The sequence below is a fragment of the Dipodomys ordii genome, unplaced genomic scaffold (genome assembly GCF_000151885.1).
Source record: "Dipodomys ordii isolate 6190 unplaced genomic scaffold, Dord_2.0 Scaffold25, whole genome shotgun sequence".
Classification (NCBI taxonomy): Eukaryota; Metazoa; Chordata; class Mammalia; order Rodentia; family Heteromyidae; genus Dipodomys; species Dipodomys ordii.
This window is the reverse complement of record NW_012267241.1, coordinates 17645283-17661499: the sequence shown is the minus strand read 5'-3', so window position 1 is coordinate 17661499 and position 16217 is coordinate 17645283. Positions and strand designations below refer to the sequence as shown.

Here is a 16217-nt window from a genome sequence, read left to right as displayed (position 1 = left end):
TGCAGAACAGGAAGGAAATAACAAAAATAAAACTAGAAATCAATGACATAGAAAAAAATTAATGAAATTCAAAGACAATTCTTAGAATGATTGTCAGACTTGATAAACTTAATGAGACTGGTGAAGAAAAGAGAACACCATGACCATTATTAAGAATGAAGGAGTATGGCATTGATCTTATAGGCATTTACAGGCCAATAAGGACACATTATGAACAAGTTCATGGCTACAAATTGGACACAAAAGTGAAAAGACAACTGAAACAATCTTGTTTATTAGAGAAACTGAATTTATTACAAAGGAAGGAATAAAGGGAAGAGGGAAGGAGAAGGAGGGAGGGAAGGAAGAAGAAAGGAAGGAAAGTTAGGAAGACGGTTCCTCTGAGTTTCGAGGGGTTATATTGAAGAATTCTAACAAACACCTAAGCGAATAAGCAATATCAACATAAACTCCTCCAGAAAATCTTTTAAAAAGTCAGTTACACCCCAACCAAAACCTTATAAAATTTGTAGTGTTGTTCTTCATCTAGAATGTATTCCTTTAACGTGGACTTGAATGATTTTCCTTTTTTTTATTTCTTATTCTCATCACTCTAATGATCGATCAGCTCCTTCAGAACTGAACACTGACCCAGACACAAGTGTGTGGCTGTCTCTCCTCTCCCCAACTTGAAGAAATCTTTCCTCCTGAGTCCTCCAGTCTTACCTCCTGCCTGCAGAAAGGTACTGAGAGGAGGAGGTTTGGGGGTTAGGCCAGAGCATGGACCTTTTTAGGAAAGTGGTAAGGTATGTACCCTGGGCCTCAGATTATCAGGCTCTCAAAGTCTGGCTTTTTCAATAGTAAATTTCCTACTTTGGTTTAAGAGGTTTTGAAGAAAAAACTCAGAGAAAAGTCTCAAATGTGTTTATATCGAATCCGTAAGAAAAAGGAAAACCTTTTTTTTTTTTTTTTAAATGAGAAAACATCTGCACGTGGCTGCAGGAAGCAGAGCAGGGTGCTGTTCTTCTTCCCGCCTTTGGAGGGGCAGTGATTGAACAGGAGAGTTACTAGGGGAATGTAGTATTCCTAGAGGTTCTAAGTGCTTTCCTAGCAAGTACGAAGCCCTGAGTCCAATCCCCAGTACTGTCAATCATGGAAGCAAAACTGGAATGCACAAAAAGTTCAGAATGAAAGGATGGAGGAGCTTACAAGGAGACTGTGCGTATAGCACAATTCTAGACTCCCTCACACATTGGACAACCTAAGTGTCTGGCTGCTAGTATGGGCTGATGGTAGGGACACTTCTTCTCAAGAAGGGGAGTGTAACTCAGAGCCCTCTCTACAGCCTGATCTCTGGTGGCAGTGGCAGGAACTCCATCATCTCCTTACAGCTCTCAGAACACTGGTCAGTGTGCATTTTAGCAGAAACTGTCTGCTAAGGGAGAATACCAGGAGCAGGTTTTTATCTCTCCACTTGAAGCTGCTCTATTGAAAGAATAATATACATGAAGGACTGCTTTTCAGATATGGGGGATGAAGGATGCAGTTCAAGGCAATGATGTCTTAGACAAGCCCCAAATAGCCCAGCTACTGTTCAGAGTTTCTAGCCATGGTAAAGGGAAAGAGATGCAAGCTGTACATGTAGATGGAGATCTCTTAAAGAAGAGGGACAAGAATATACATACACATATACACACACACACACATATACATATCTAGAGAGACAGAAACAGACATATAAAGAAAGACAAAGAGAGACATATAGAAAGGCAGACAGAGACAGAGAGGAAACATGGATTTACTGATATTCTATATTTATTAGTAAATCAAATTGTAGGCATACATGAGCAGACCTGCCCTCTGTATGAATTCACATTAAAAAAAATTGATCTCATACATTTAGCAGTTCACATTTTGTGCGTTTTTTTTCTGTTTTTATTTACAGCAAAAATGGAAACTTAACTAGTCACAAGAGAGTAACAGACAAGAATCCATGGTTGAACATTTGTCATTGTATTTATCTAATTTATTGATAGAATGAAATGAGGTCTCTGATTCAGCTGTAGAGCTTGGCATTTTACATGTTAGTAGAATTGGTTGGTTAACAATAAATTTAAAATATCAAGGCATACTTTATGTTCATTTTATGGTTCAGTGTTCTTAAAATGGGACAGTAACCAGTGAATCTTTTTGAATAGACATGTGTGTATGTGAGAGAGAGAGAGCACATGCATGCATGTATGTGTGTGTGTGTGTATGTGTGTGAGCAAAAAAGAAAGATAGAGAGATGGAATCATCAATCTCTAAAATAAACTTTTTTCAAGACTGCTCTTAAAATGAGAAGAGGGGTATGGATTAGCTACATTTTTGCTATTATTTCTAAGGAAATACAAACTTGCTGCTGTACAGTAGTAAAGTCTGGTATTTTGTTTTTAGATGATATTTTGTAAGTGACTGACAACTATTTGAGCAATGAATTAGGAAATGACATATTTAATCTTACATTCTATTTCTAGTTGCAGTAAGCTCTTGGTCAGAGTTTTTAGTAGAACATTTGTGCACTGTATCCTTGTAAGTGTATTTTTAAAAATGTTTGTGCTGGTCCTAGGGATTGATCCCACGACCTGGTCCTTCTCTCTGAGCCATTTTTACTCAAGGCTAGCACTTTCCTACTTAAGCCACAGCTCTACTTCCACCTTGGTGGTTAATTGAAGATAAGAGTTTAATGGAGTTTCCTGCTGGGGCTGGCTTCCAACCATAATCCTCACCTCTCAGCCTCCTGAGAAGCTAGGAGTATGTGTGTGAGCCATCAGCTCATGGCTGTAAGTGTAATTGTTGCCTCCATGACAGTTAGGAATTTAGATCCCAGAAAGAACACTGTATGTAAGGATACACTCCTTCAGGACATCAAGTAGAAATAAATAACCTCGAACTTTTGGAAGTAGAGTTGAGCACCTAATGATACAGACCACATGGTATTAGCTCAGTAATTTGTCTAATCTCTGAACCAGGCTTCCTAGAATAAAACCTTGCCTCTTTCTTCTCCTAGCTCCTAACTTGACAGGTTGCAAACTCATAAATGAAGCCTGGCTGTGGCTATTACATGTGGCTCTAACACAGTAATGTTATAAATTTAGATGCAGCAATATCTACTCTGTGTTCTAGTTCCTCAAATGAATAGTTCATTTCATATAAATAGAGGGATTATTAATAACTACATTCTGTTTTCCTATTCCCTCTATAATTTCAATTAGTTACACAGATATTTACTTCTCCTTACCTGAGTCATATTTAAAAATCCTTATTCCATTGAAGTAGCACTCTGTTTTGTGTTGTAAGTGAAGTGACTCTTAAGCAGTGTTTACCTCCTGGGCACTATTAAAAGGCTGAAGAGGAGCCACAATCAACTATTCTAGAAATATCTAGTCACATGGATAGAAGCTTTCCTACACTCTGAAATTTTCCTACATGGAAGATAAGCACTGCAAGATAAAAATTTGTCTTAATATCTATGGTAATTCATGAGCATTTGGAATGCAACATAAAATACTTAAAAACACAAAGCATCAACTTATTGCAATGATTGCACTTGTATTTTTTGGCAAGGGAAGAAAGAACATTGCACCAAGATAGCCTCCAGTGGGGTTAACTTAGACATGCCCTTTGACCTTCCTAGGACTGAGGTGACTCATAAGATCTGTTGCAGATCTAAAAACACCAGAGGATTGTATGATCCGTAAGGAATACAAGGCCCACCTGGATGAATGTGACAAATGGTGCCTCAAATACAATGTCATGGGCACACCATCAGTGGGTGGTGCTTGGGAACAGGCAATGGTGGGAGGAAACATGGAATGGAAGTTGTGTTTGGGGGAGGTGAGCAATCAGTATGAAATGAGGAGGAGATCCTTCAGTGGGTAGATAGAGAAATCCTAGACAGACAGAAGGTAGGCAGAAATCAAAGCCAGGGGGGCTGATTCTGACCTGTCATTGGAAGGGATGAGATAAAATGTAGAGAGACATACGGAGGAAAAGAGTTTTGTCAAAAGGATAAGAACATTCATGATGACAACAGTTGACTTTTATGTAGCACCTACTGTATGCCAGGCATGGTTTTTTTTACATGAGTATTATTCAGATAATGAAAATAAATAACAATATAAGTTAGATACTATTATTAATCCTTTTGTTAAAAAGAAAAAGTGAGGGCTGAGAAAGTGGCTCAGTGGTAGAACATTTGCCTTGCATGCATGAGGCCCTGGATTTGATTCCTTACCACCACATAAGCAGAAAAAAGCTGGAAGTGGTGTTGTGGCTGAAGTGGTAGAATGGTAGCCTTGAGCTGAAGAGCTGAGGGACAGCGCCCAGGCCCAGAGTTCAGGCCCCACGACCAGCCAAAAAAAAAAAAAAGGAGAAAGTGAGGCAAAAAGGAGAAATTAAATAGCTTTCCTAACCACAAACAAACATGTTTTAGAAGAAAGACCTAAAAAATGATGAGATTCAGAAGAATTTGGAGAGGATGAAGAAATATTACTTTATTTTCAGAAACTTGATTTTTGACATTAGTGTCTGAGAAAATACATGCATATTTTAAGTGGGATAATGATTTCTGAAAATGAAACAAATTCAGGAAGAAATGTGTAAACACCATGTTGCAATCATGCTTGTGAGCTTATGAGAACGTATGTGTTCAAGAAAAACTAACTTAAAGCAAACAACAAAATCACCCAATCTAAAATGAACCTAGTTTATTTGGTCACGTGACACATCTACATGGGAAACTGAGTAGAGAGTTCACCAAACATTTAAAGGATAAATGATGCCTTTTCTCTCTATGATTTGCTTCAGAAAATGGAAGCAGAGGAAATATTTCCCATATTAACCTAATAAGAAAAGCCCATACACAATATTACATGAAAGGAAAACTGTAGACCCTGATATCTCATAGTCATAAACACAGAAAAACTCTAAACAAAACCTTAGTGAACTGAAGCCAACACCATGACTAGGAGGGTTTTTTCCCCCCTAGGTGATTCATGCAATATTTGGAAATTAATCAGTTCAGACCTTATTGATAGGCTAAAGAAAAATATCACATATTCATGTCAATAAATATAGGAAAAGCATTTGACAAGTTCTAACACAAAAAATACTCTCACCAAACTAGGAATAGAGAGCAACTTTCCCAATTTTGTGAAAGAAATATATGAAAATCCTACAGCTAACACTCATGATAGGAAACTAACTACAAGTTTTTCTTCTAAGGCCTGAAGGAAGGCATTGTGATTGTGAGGGGTCACATCATTCATATTTTATAACACAATCAGAGTTCTAGAAAATATAATTAGACAAGAAGAAGGAGGAGGAGGAAAGAGAAGGAGGAAGAGAAATAATAAAAGACATATGGACAAGGATGAAACAAATAAAACTGTCTTTTTTTCAGAAATGGCATTTTTATATTTACAAATAATCAACAATAAGACTTATATAACTAAGAAGCAATTAAAACTAGGTGGTAGGATATGTGGTGATATAGCCATCTCTCAACTATCTGTGCTCAATTGGTTCCAGATAGCAAATTGGATGGTGGGTACCAAAATATGCAAAATATTCTCAAGCCTCTAATACAAAGTTGTATAGGATTGCACATAATCTACATAGAGCCTCCTATATGCCATAAACTGTCTCTATAGCCTCCTATATGCTATAAATCATCTATAGTCTCTAGATTACTTATAATCCCTGTTATAGTGTAATTAGTTGTTAAACTGTAGTTGTAAGGAACAGTGATCAGAAAAAAATTAGTCTGTATGTGTGTAGCACAAGTACATGTCAAAATAAATTTCAATGTTGAATCCACACATGCAAAACCTATGGATGAAGAGGGTATAAAAGGTATACAAAAGTCCATTGACCCAGCATTATGGTCTGAGGCCAGCTTAAGAAAGGAAATGAGATAAACCATCTGCAAAATTATAAAAGCACAAGAACCGGGGTAGGAGAGTGAGGGGGGTGGCTCAGGTAGAAAAGCATTTTCCTAGCAAGTGTGAGGCGCTGAGTTTACCCCTCAATAAGCTCAATTGATTTCCTATTTGTAAGCAATGAGCAATTGGAATTTGAAACAGAGACCACATTATTCATATTAACACAAAATTTGAGATCCAGGAATGGTGGCAAGCATCTGCAAACCCAGCACTCAGGAGGCTGAAGCAGGAGAATAGAGTGTGAGGGCCACAGAGAGAGAACCTATCCTTTTCTCCCCCACAGAAAACGCTAAGTATAAAATTAACAAAATATGTACAGGATCTATGCATGAGGTAAACTACATTTTTTAATCACAGGAACTCTCATACATTTGGAAGCAGTTTGAAAGTTCCCTATAAAGCAATACATAATATTAAAATACGAATTAGTCATTACACTTGTAGGTAACTCCTCAATGAGTTAAAAAGTTACACAGAGCACAAATACCTGCACACAAACATTTAAAGCGATATTATTAATAACTGCCAAAATTTGAAGAAACCAAGATGTCTTTCAATGGGTGAATAGATAAACTATGGTAAGTCTATGAAGTGGAATATGATATGGCAATAAAAGAAAGCTAGGAAGCCACAGAAAGACACGAGGGAACTTAAATGCATTTTACGAAGTAAAAGAAGACAAGCTCTAAAGGCTATGCCAATTATCCAACTCTTCGATATTCTAAAAAGGCAAAGTTATGGAGACAAGACTGTCAGTATTTACTGGAGACTTGGGGCAGGGGAAAATGATTAGCTGTGGTTAAAAAGAAGCTTAAAGCAATACAACTATTCTGTATGATACTGTAATGGTTAATATGTGACATGAATTTGACAAAACCCACAGAACTGAGTAACATAAAGCAGGAATCTTAATGTAAAGACTTAAATTAATGCATCCAGAGTGGTTCATCAATTGGAAAGGAAAAAAAAAAAAAGTACCACATCAATGCACTGAAGCTCATTGTAATTAGGGAGACCTGGGTAGGAAAGGTATAAATGTGAACTCTATACTCTTGGTTAAACTTTCCGTGAACCTAAAATCTGCTCTAAAAGTGAAGTTTATTAATGAAAGAAATCCGACTCCATTCAAACAGACTTTTCTTTTTGTGTGGTGGTGCGGGGTTGGCTGGGGTCCATCCATGGAGGAAAACGAAGAGTGTTTGAGAGAAGTTTGGCAGCTGCAGAAAAAATGAGAAAGAACGAGAGGGCAGCAAATACAAGTTAGAGAAATTCCCTCCTTACTGCTCCCTGGTAGTACTAGTACTCACTCACCCTCAGCCCACGCTAAAGACAGAAGGACCCAGCGATAGGGGCTGTAATGTGTCATTCTCCTGCTCTTGCTTCAATAGAAAACCCATGTGCTATAAAGCATAGTACATTTGTTAGCATGACACACAGACCTAGGTTGGCCTGGAAAGACTCTTGTTCTTAGTTCACAGCTCACTCCCCATGTTTATACATATGAAAACATCCTTTCCTGCACTGGAAACATCAGCTCGCAAATACTTGAGATACTTTCAGCTGAACTCCAATTAACTTGATACCAAACCACCCGAAGATAAATACCACATCACTGGCATTTCTGTCACTTCCTTTGATACAAGTTCTTTTAGGAGATCATTCTTAAGATATCTGCCTGTATATCTCTATCAGCTGAATGCAGAGCCTGGTATGCAATAAGTGTTGAATAAATGCTTGTTCGATAGACACCAGGAACTTGAGTACTCAAGCACTGGTTCGTCACAGCCTCTTTGGCAATATCCTCTAGCTAGTATTTTAATAGTTCACACTTCTCTAATTAATTCTCACTTGTATATATAGCAAACTCTTGAGTATGCACAGGAGAGTTATCCACATTGTACTTTAGTGTAGCAAATCTTACTTCTAACTTCTTGTTGACATCACCAGCTGTTTACAGATGTCCTTCATTGACATTGTCACCAGTTGCAACTAGATGGACTCTTTAGTGCATCCAAGAGCATGGTAGAAACCGAAAAGAGGGCTAGGCATTTACAGAAAGTCATATACTGATTTGCTTCCTTCCAAACAAAGTTTTGCCCTTGAGGCAGAAGGAGCCAAAGCCAGAAAAAGGAGGCTATGAAGGTATTCCTGCTAAAGTCCATGTGTATGACAGTGTCAGGAGACATGGAGTAGAGTGGGATCCTTATCACAGACTGAGATATTCAGTCTCTTTTAAGATATATCCCTTAATGAATAGTCCTACTATTTTCTATGTTGTATATTCTATACCTTTTACGATTAGGGTTTGATGTTGTCTAACTTTTTCAGTTTGTTTGGATTCACCAACTTGATCACACTCTGGGAGTTTAGGAATAAAACATGAATAACTTTGCATACCCCATGATACAATCATCTATTAAAAATCTATCTTCAATTTCAGAATGCTGGTAATGATTTAAAAAATACTTTAATCTTGCACATTGAGGGTTTTTCTTTTCTTTTTGGTTTTGGTTTTGTTTTATGTTTCCCTGAGTATGTTACACAAAACTTTTTTTAAAATGTCATTTACATTAAACTCTTGAGCTGCTGACTGTGCCTTAGATTCTTCTGAAGGCCCCAGGTAGCGATTCCTCTTTCAAATTTAAAAGCCTAATGAACCCAGATTTTAAAAAGTAGCTAATATTGGGTTGAGGGCCAAACAATATAATGATGCAGAGCTCCTTGCATTATTCCTGGAGCTATTTGATTTTGACAAGCCCACATTTGGTAATTAACATGAGAATGCCCCCTTGGGCCATTCTCCTGTTAGCTAAAATATCTTATAAATTACGGTAATAAAAGGGGGGGGGGAAGGAACACGCTGCCTGTCAATGTTTCAACTTATCTTGCAAGAGGAGGAGACAAAGCCCGATCTGGAAACATGCAGATGCCAAATGCAAGCATAAATTCTCCCGTCTGCCCCGATGTGGGCAACTGGCCTATTCAACAGCAGGCCCTGTGCACAGCATCCACTGAATTCCCCAAGCAAAAGGTGTGCTGGTCCTTTGGATGGGCAGTGTTTGTAGGTTTCATAATCATCACCTAGCGGTCTCATATCCTCTACTACATGCCAGGATGGTGGACATTATACCTGTAATTGAGCAACCAGCTTCATAGTTTCCAGTTGCAGGTCTCTTGGCAGAGTTTAATAAATAATACCATCCACCAATGATGTCAAATACAGTTTAATTTATTATCTTAATCTAGATGAATGTATTTTCATGGCCATAATATAGATTATGCGTGCATTTGTGGTTAGGAGTCAAACGTCTGTTTTCACTACCTCTGCTCGTTCCCATCTGGCTATAAGCTTGTAATCAGCTAAAGGAATTGGAATAGCCAAGTGGGCAGGTTTTAGGGTTTTAGGTAAGGATTGGACCATGACATAATTTTAAATCAGGTAAAGAGAAATCATAGTCTATGACTATTTTCTCAAATCTGACTTAGGCACTTCACCTAGCTACATAAAAGCCTACTCAACCAATGCATCTGAGAACAAACGTCTCTTCTCACACTTTTATTATCAATTTTTATGATCACCAACTGATTTTAATTTGGGATATTCACCACATTACTTTGACTTGGCCATATCTGCTGATTGAACAACAGTGTTCAACATTCTATTACTTATGGTCTTTTTTTTTTTTTACATTTCAGTTAAAGGCCTGAGGGAATCAATGGGTATAAAGTGTAGACTTATTGATAAAAATTCAGAGCCTGCAATAGACTATTGTGCAAAAATAGCTTAATCCATAGCAGACATAATTTGCTACTACTGCTGAATTTTAACAGGAACACATCCAAAATCATGTCAGTGTTCCCTTTTTTGTGCCACAGAGTAATGACATTTAATCAGGAATATTACTACACTCTTTTGGTGACAGCTGAGACACAAAACCAGCCAGCTGATGCAATTCCTGTCTTTCTGCTGGCACCCCATAAACAGCTACTACAAACAGGAAGCTGCCTTACCTCTGTGTACCATCAGAGGACATTTTACAAGAACAAGGTTTGCAGAGAGACTACAGTTTGAGTCCATAAAGCTGGGACCATTCTAAAGTCTCCTGGCATCTCCATGGCCAAAGGAAGCTTCAGGAAGAAACACTTCTAGATCTTGAATGCAATGGCGCTGCAGTCACCAGGTGTGAGGCAATGTGAGGTTTGCAGAATACAGCAGCCAGAGCTCCTGCTCAGTGAGATCGATGGCCTATAATTACCTGGGAATTACTTGGACACAAATCAATGGTGTATTACGTCCCATTCATAATGAGCAGGGTAACTTTTGCCTGGTCTGGGAACGTCACAATAAAGACAATTTTCCCATCTGCTTACTCTGCCTTCTACTCTCTGCCCAAACTGTATTCGATCTAGTACAGAAAGGATTGGTGGGGGGGAAAAGGGGAGAGGAAGTATGGGAAGAGGGTTTTAGAGAGTAAGGAATTGGGTGTGTGGGGAGCTGTGTAGTCTCACTCTGAAAACAGCCTTTATTGCAGAGGTTGCAGGTTTCACTCAACCCTGATCTGGACAAAGATTGACATCTCTGAGATAAAAGGCTCTGAATTCCATTAGCTGTCGTGGGCTTGGCCAGCCTCCTCCTCCCCGGCCACGCCCCAAGGGATCAAGCCACATTTTGATGACATCCATCAAGCTCACGATTCCAGCTCAACAGTTTGCAGCAATTTCTCCATCGCTCAGCTATGGAGAGCTGGGTGGGAGGAGGAGAGGCAGGCAAAGGCTGGGGAGGGGACACACGATGCTATTTGATCAAACATTGAACATACAGCCCCATCGCCAAGCTGGCACCAACACACCACTCTCTCCTGTAATACTTCTTAAAAGTAAAGGAACAGAGCTGGAGTCCTTCTGGATTTCCCTTAGCAACCTGACAGGAGCCCACAAGGTCAGCTAGCAGGAAGCGTAGAAAATTATACAGTGGGGAATTATCAGCTAAATTATTTCACTATACTCAGGATTTTTACTGTTCTTCCCAAGACAGTGGCCTCTTGCTACCCAGATTAGAAACATGAATAAAAGGACAAGAATGACAAAGGGAGGGAGAAAGGAAAGGGAAACATTTGGATGACATATTATATTGTAAAAACGTATAGATCTATATATTGGCTTTGTTTTATTCCAATGAAACTCCTCCAGGCTTCTGCTTACGGATCCAACCTGTCTGTTTTCTTTCTCAGGTCATGATGCTTCTTGTCTTTTTTCTTTGTTGGGGGCGGTGGGGTGAAAAGGGAGAAGGGCAATGGGGGTTGGGCTGGAGGCTGCCTCAAGATCAGGCTTTACGACAGGAGCCACAGCAGCAGGAGAAAGCATGATTTATCAATTAACAGGTAATGAAAAAAAATTCTCTGCAATTAAAAATATGATTTTGCTCAAACAGGAAGCTGTACCATACAACTGTGTACCCCTCTAAGGAATATTCAGCTAATTTTAACAGAGTGTATGTGGGCCCCTTGGGGAACTCCATGTTGATGAAGGAATATACAGTAGGAAACCCCCAGAGGACCTAGCTGATTGGAGAGCCCCAGGAAAGGTGTAGGGAAATTACATTTCCTGTTTCTTAGGAGAGTTATTAAAGGGGACGGCAGCTTTAATCACTGAAAGACCAGTTGCTGTATCTTTTGATTTATATACCGAAACAATATGCTTTATTCTTAGGTTGTTTTCAATCTGTATGTCAGTTTAGTCAATACTATATTTCAGCATAACCTCTAATAGCTGGAAGATCTGGTGAAAAATGTGAAGTATGTTAAAAGATTGTACAAGATAAAATATATTATTGCTGTTCAACCAAAAAGCAGAAAATTAGACAAATTTCTCTCCACTGATTTTCTTTAAACCAACTAGAGACTTTTTTATTTTTATTTTTTTGCACCATGGGTCTCCTAATGTTATCATTAAAAAAGTGAAGGCTCCAATATCCTCTAGATATACAGATAGTTTCCTTAGAAAGAAAGTTTTTATTTCTATGTAGTAAGTACAGGAAGGGCAGAGTGATTTGTTAAGACTATGTTTACGTCAATTTGTTTAAAATGCATGTATAATACAGTCAATACTTTGTATCAATAATTTAATAAACTTTGAAGATAGAGGAAACGTCAGATCACCTGGTCTAATTCTTTCATGTCTAGGGAGGAAATAAAAGAATCAGAAAGAATGTTGTTGTGGTAAAAGTTGTTTTTAAGAGTTGGTCCAGGCTGGACTTGAAGGGATTCTTAGACTGCCTGTCTCCATTCCCAGGCTTGAAAGCCTAAGTACTAAAAGCACAATGATATCTAACAAGGGTTGAACAACCCTTTTGCTTGGCACTATTCTCAATTCTGTATATCATGTCTTATTTAATTCCTACAGTAGCCTTATGAGCAATGATTATTATCAACTATAATCACAATCACTAGTTTCATAGAAAGGGAAGCTCAGGTTCATGTATGATAAGTAACTTGCTCAAGTTCACACGAGAAAAACAGATGTAGGCAGAAGATCCAGGAAGGAATACTTGACTCTGTGCATCTGCCCTCAGCACTGCACTGCTTGGCTGTCCCATCGCTCCCTGGCCTCAGACACATTGGCTATAGGCCCTAGGCCCTACTGTTGCATTTAGCAACAAAGAAAAACTATTTGTTATCTATGACATTACACCAAAATACGATCTGTACCACTAGGTCACTTTGCGATGTTGAATTTCAAATAGAAAGTCCTAAACACTAATTCTAATTGTCTGATCAAATGAGACACGTTAGCCAGTACACTGAATGTGGCTGTTGGATGGGGAAAAGGTGAGTGACCTTGGGGAAATAAAGACTGGGACACCTGGCTCCCACCTTGCTGGCCTCTATCTCCCATGTGGGCCCCCCTTGTTCTCTCTCAAAGCCCCAGGTGAAGTCTTCAAACTACAATCTGTTCTAAAGCTAATTACACATATGAAAACAAGCCTTCCACTTCTGGTGTTTTTAAGACAATGAATCTATAACCTTTCTCATGGAGATCTCCACTGAAATCTCCTGTGCTTGCCAAAGCAGTGATAAAGAAGAGCCACAGGGTACAGCATGAGTGTGAACAGCTTTCTTTTGGAAACAGGAAGTGGAAACGCCATTGCAGTGTGGCCATGGGGGTGGTGGAGAAGTGGCCTTCAAACCCAGCCCCCAGGATTACCTCAGGCAAAGGTGTGCTCTTCTGTGAGTCAGAACATGTGGAAAGAGGCGGTCCCTGCCAGCTTTGCTCTCCTTTCTACTGAGGATTCCTTTGACAGTTCCTAACTGCATTATCAGGATTTGTCTCACTGGTAATGGCCAATTCATTTGTATTACCACATTTAGACCTTCCACTAAACAGACGATCATAGGTATGAGAACCAGTTCAGCCCAACTGAGTGCTCTGCTTGGCTTAAGAAAATTGCAGCAGGAAATCCAATCTGTTTCTTCAGACTTCCTGTCCAGATTTCCCTTCCTTTTACAGACAGACAGACAGGGAACAGGTGTCTGCTCACATACCCCACAGACTCCAGGAATGAGCCTCAACCTCATCAGAGGAGAATTGGGACAGAAAGAAAAGTCCAATGTCTTCATTTAACAGATGAGAAGCCAGCCAAAGTCCTGAAAGGACCAAGAAGTCCACAAGGTTCAGCGTAGTATAGGTGTTGGTTACTAAATGGCAAGGATTGGGCTTGATCTGTGGGCACTGACCCCAAGACCAGTGCTTTTTATCCAGCACTTTCATTAACACCTTAAAAGAAAGACTTTCTCCATGATGGTGATGCTCCAAATGTTCTTTTCTTTTGCTTAGCAAGTACATCTTACAAAGGATCCATTTCTTTGGGTCTTTCTTCTCAAGGACTTCCATACAGACCTTACAACCCACTGCCCAGGAGGTGAGATACCGGTGAGCCCAACCTTTCCCAACCTGGCCTTGGTTCCCGGGCTGCTGTCTTCTGGGAATTCATGTCCTATGCGATGAAAACAACAGAGTCTATTAAAAGCATCTCTTCTCTTTGTGTCTAAAAATGTAGGGTTAAGCCGTCCCATCTCATTTTAAAGAATTAATGAAGGAAAATAAGTATTGGGAAGTTATTTCAATGTCCAACATTTGAAGGAAAAAAAAAAAAAGAGATAACCCTGAGTCATATTCTCATTTTATAGGTACAATTTATACCTATCTTTCAGTAGATGAGAGAGGTGGCACACAAGAAACGGATCATTAAACAGTAGTGTGAAACCAGGGAAATTAACCAGCTGCTGTGAAAGCCACCTCTCTCTTATTCTCTGAGAAAGACAGAGAAGAGGGTGGGGAGGGGAGGAGACAGCACCGGAAAAGCATTATTAGCTCAGAGGTCTGTGGACTGTCTTTAAGCTAATGAATAAAAAAGATTTGATAAGAAAAAAAAATTAGTTGCCTGTGATAGATCCTTCATGCTTTTGAAACTGTAATCATTTCATCCAGGCAGAGCCTTCAAGACAATTTCATACAAGCCCTGATTTAACATAAAAGGAAACTGAGGAACTGAGAACTGGCCTGACTTCATTTCCATAAATGAAGTTGGTGGTAAAGCCTGGCCTTGGGACTCATATCCTAGGTTGCACCCACTGACTCACACTGTCTGGTCATCCAATAGCCATAAAGATCGGAGAGCTATTTTACATCCATAACGTAAGGATATTGTATGGGATAGTTGATCTTGGGCCACTTAGACATCTGTCTTTGCATGGGTAAGAGACACCTTCTCTTCCCTATGGGAATGGGTCTATTTGACTGTGCTGTTTGAGTGTGTTTTTACCACGTCCCAAATACAAAAAAATGACAGTGAGTTCTAATAAATGAAGGAATTGGTTTGCTAGGCAAATTCTCCACCACTTGAGTCACCCCACCAGTCAAGGCAAATGAATTTGTAGTAAAGACGATGCTGATAAATCAGGGCAGGAGAGCTATCATTTGACTCTAGAGGGCTGCACAGTTCAGAACCTTTGAGAAAGGCCTGGTGGGAATGGAAGGTGAACTGCATTTCTGAGTGGTTTCATTAACAGTGTCCCTCTTCGTACACCTGAGACAATCAAGGCCAGATATGTTAAGTGAACTGTCCATTATTACACACAAGAGAACATACGTTAGCTCAGGTCTACATCAAAGACTATGTCCTTTATTCCAGACCAGCCAAGGTCCTTTTCCATCTATTTTATGCTAAGTAATACAGCAATTAGACATTTAGATGCAATGCATTGAATGTCCATGTCTCCTCCATAATTCCAGTGTTGAAATCCTAATACCCCAAGGAGTGGGAAGAGGAATATGTTCGTATTAGGCTTTGGGGTGATTTATTACATCATAAAGATGGGCCCCATCTCATGAGGATGGAAACTTCAGAGATGGAAATAGGGTGCTTACAAATGAGATCCCCCAAAAATCTCTCTCCCTGTATTCCAATATAAGAACACAGCAAGAAGGTACTATGAACTAAGTTGTCACCTTTATCTCCAGAACTGTGAGAACTAAAGTTCTTTTTTTGCATAAGTCAAAGAGTTGACAATATTTTGTTATAACAGCCAACAGGATTAAAACCTTGAGTGAACTAAGATGATGGTCACAGCTCATAGTTTACATCTGAGTTGCCTCATCAAATCAAAGCTTCCAACTTGCTATATGCTCCTACATGGAATGAAAAGATGGTCTCTGCATAGCTTTCCTGTCTGGTCTTTTGGAAGAACAAAAAGGACAGCAGCCAATGTGAAGAGAAGTAACATCTCTCGGCTAAGAGTGCTGTGCCAAAAAAAGAGATAAAGCAGGAACAAAGTAACAAATTATATTGTCAGAGAAAATGTGAACTTTTTGATTGGGGATGACATTTATCTTAAGTGTGCAATGACGGCAGGAAATCTGTCAGGGTAAGACATGGCAGAGGTTTCAGCGTTTGTTAAGAGTGTCGTGGGAATTTAGCTAAAACTGTTAAAACTGACACCATTGGCTTTTGTTAACACATTAAGCTTGGGAAAAGTGCCAGTCAGCATCTCCTCCCTAGCATCGGTTCAGTTAAGTCATCTGGAAGATGCATAAAACTGGGTGGGGTAATAAAGGCTGCATTTTTCAACACATGGATAGACAAGACAAGAAGGCCAGTGCCATTTTGAGAAGAGTCACAAATAGTCTCTTTTAAAATGTGAATCTTGTCAAAGGAACATAGGAGGGGGGGAGGGATGTTTACTGGTCTATATTCCT

General features: G+C 39.3%; 1 protein-coding gene across 1 annotated transcript in view; it reads right to left on the bottom strand.

Moving 5' to 3' along the window:
• Znf521 (zinc finger protein 521) overlaps positions 1-16217 on the bottom strand; it is a 287726-nt gene that overhangs the window by 60971 nt on the left and 210538 nt on the right. The window lies entirely within an intron of this gene.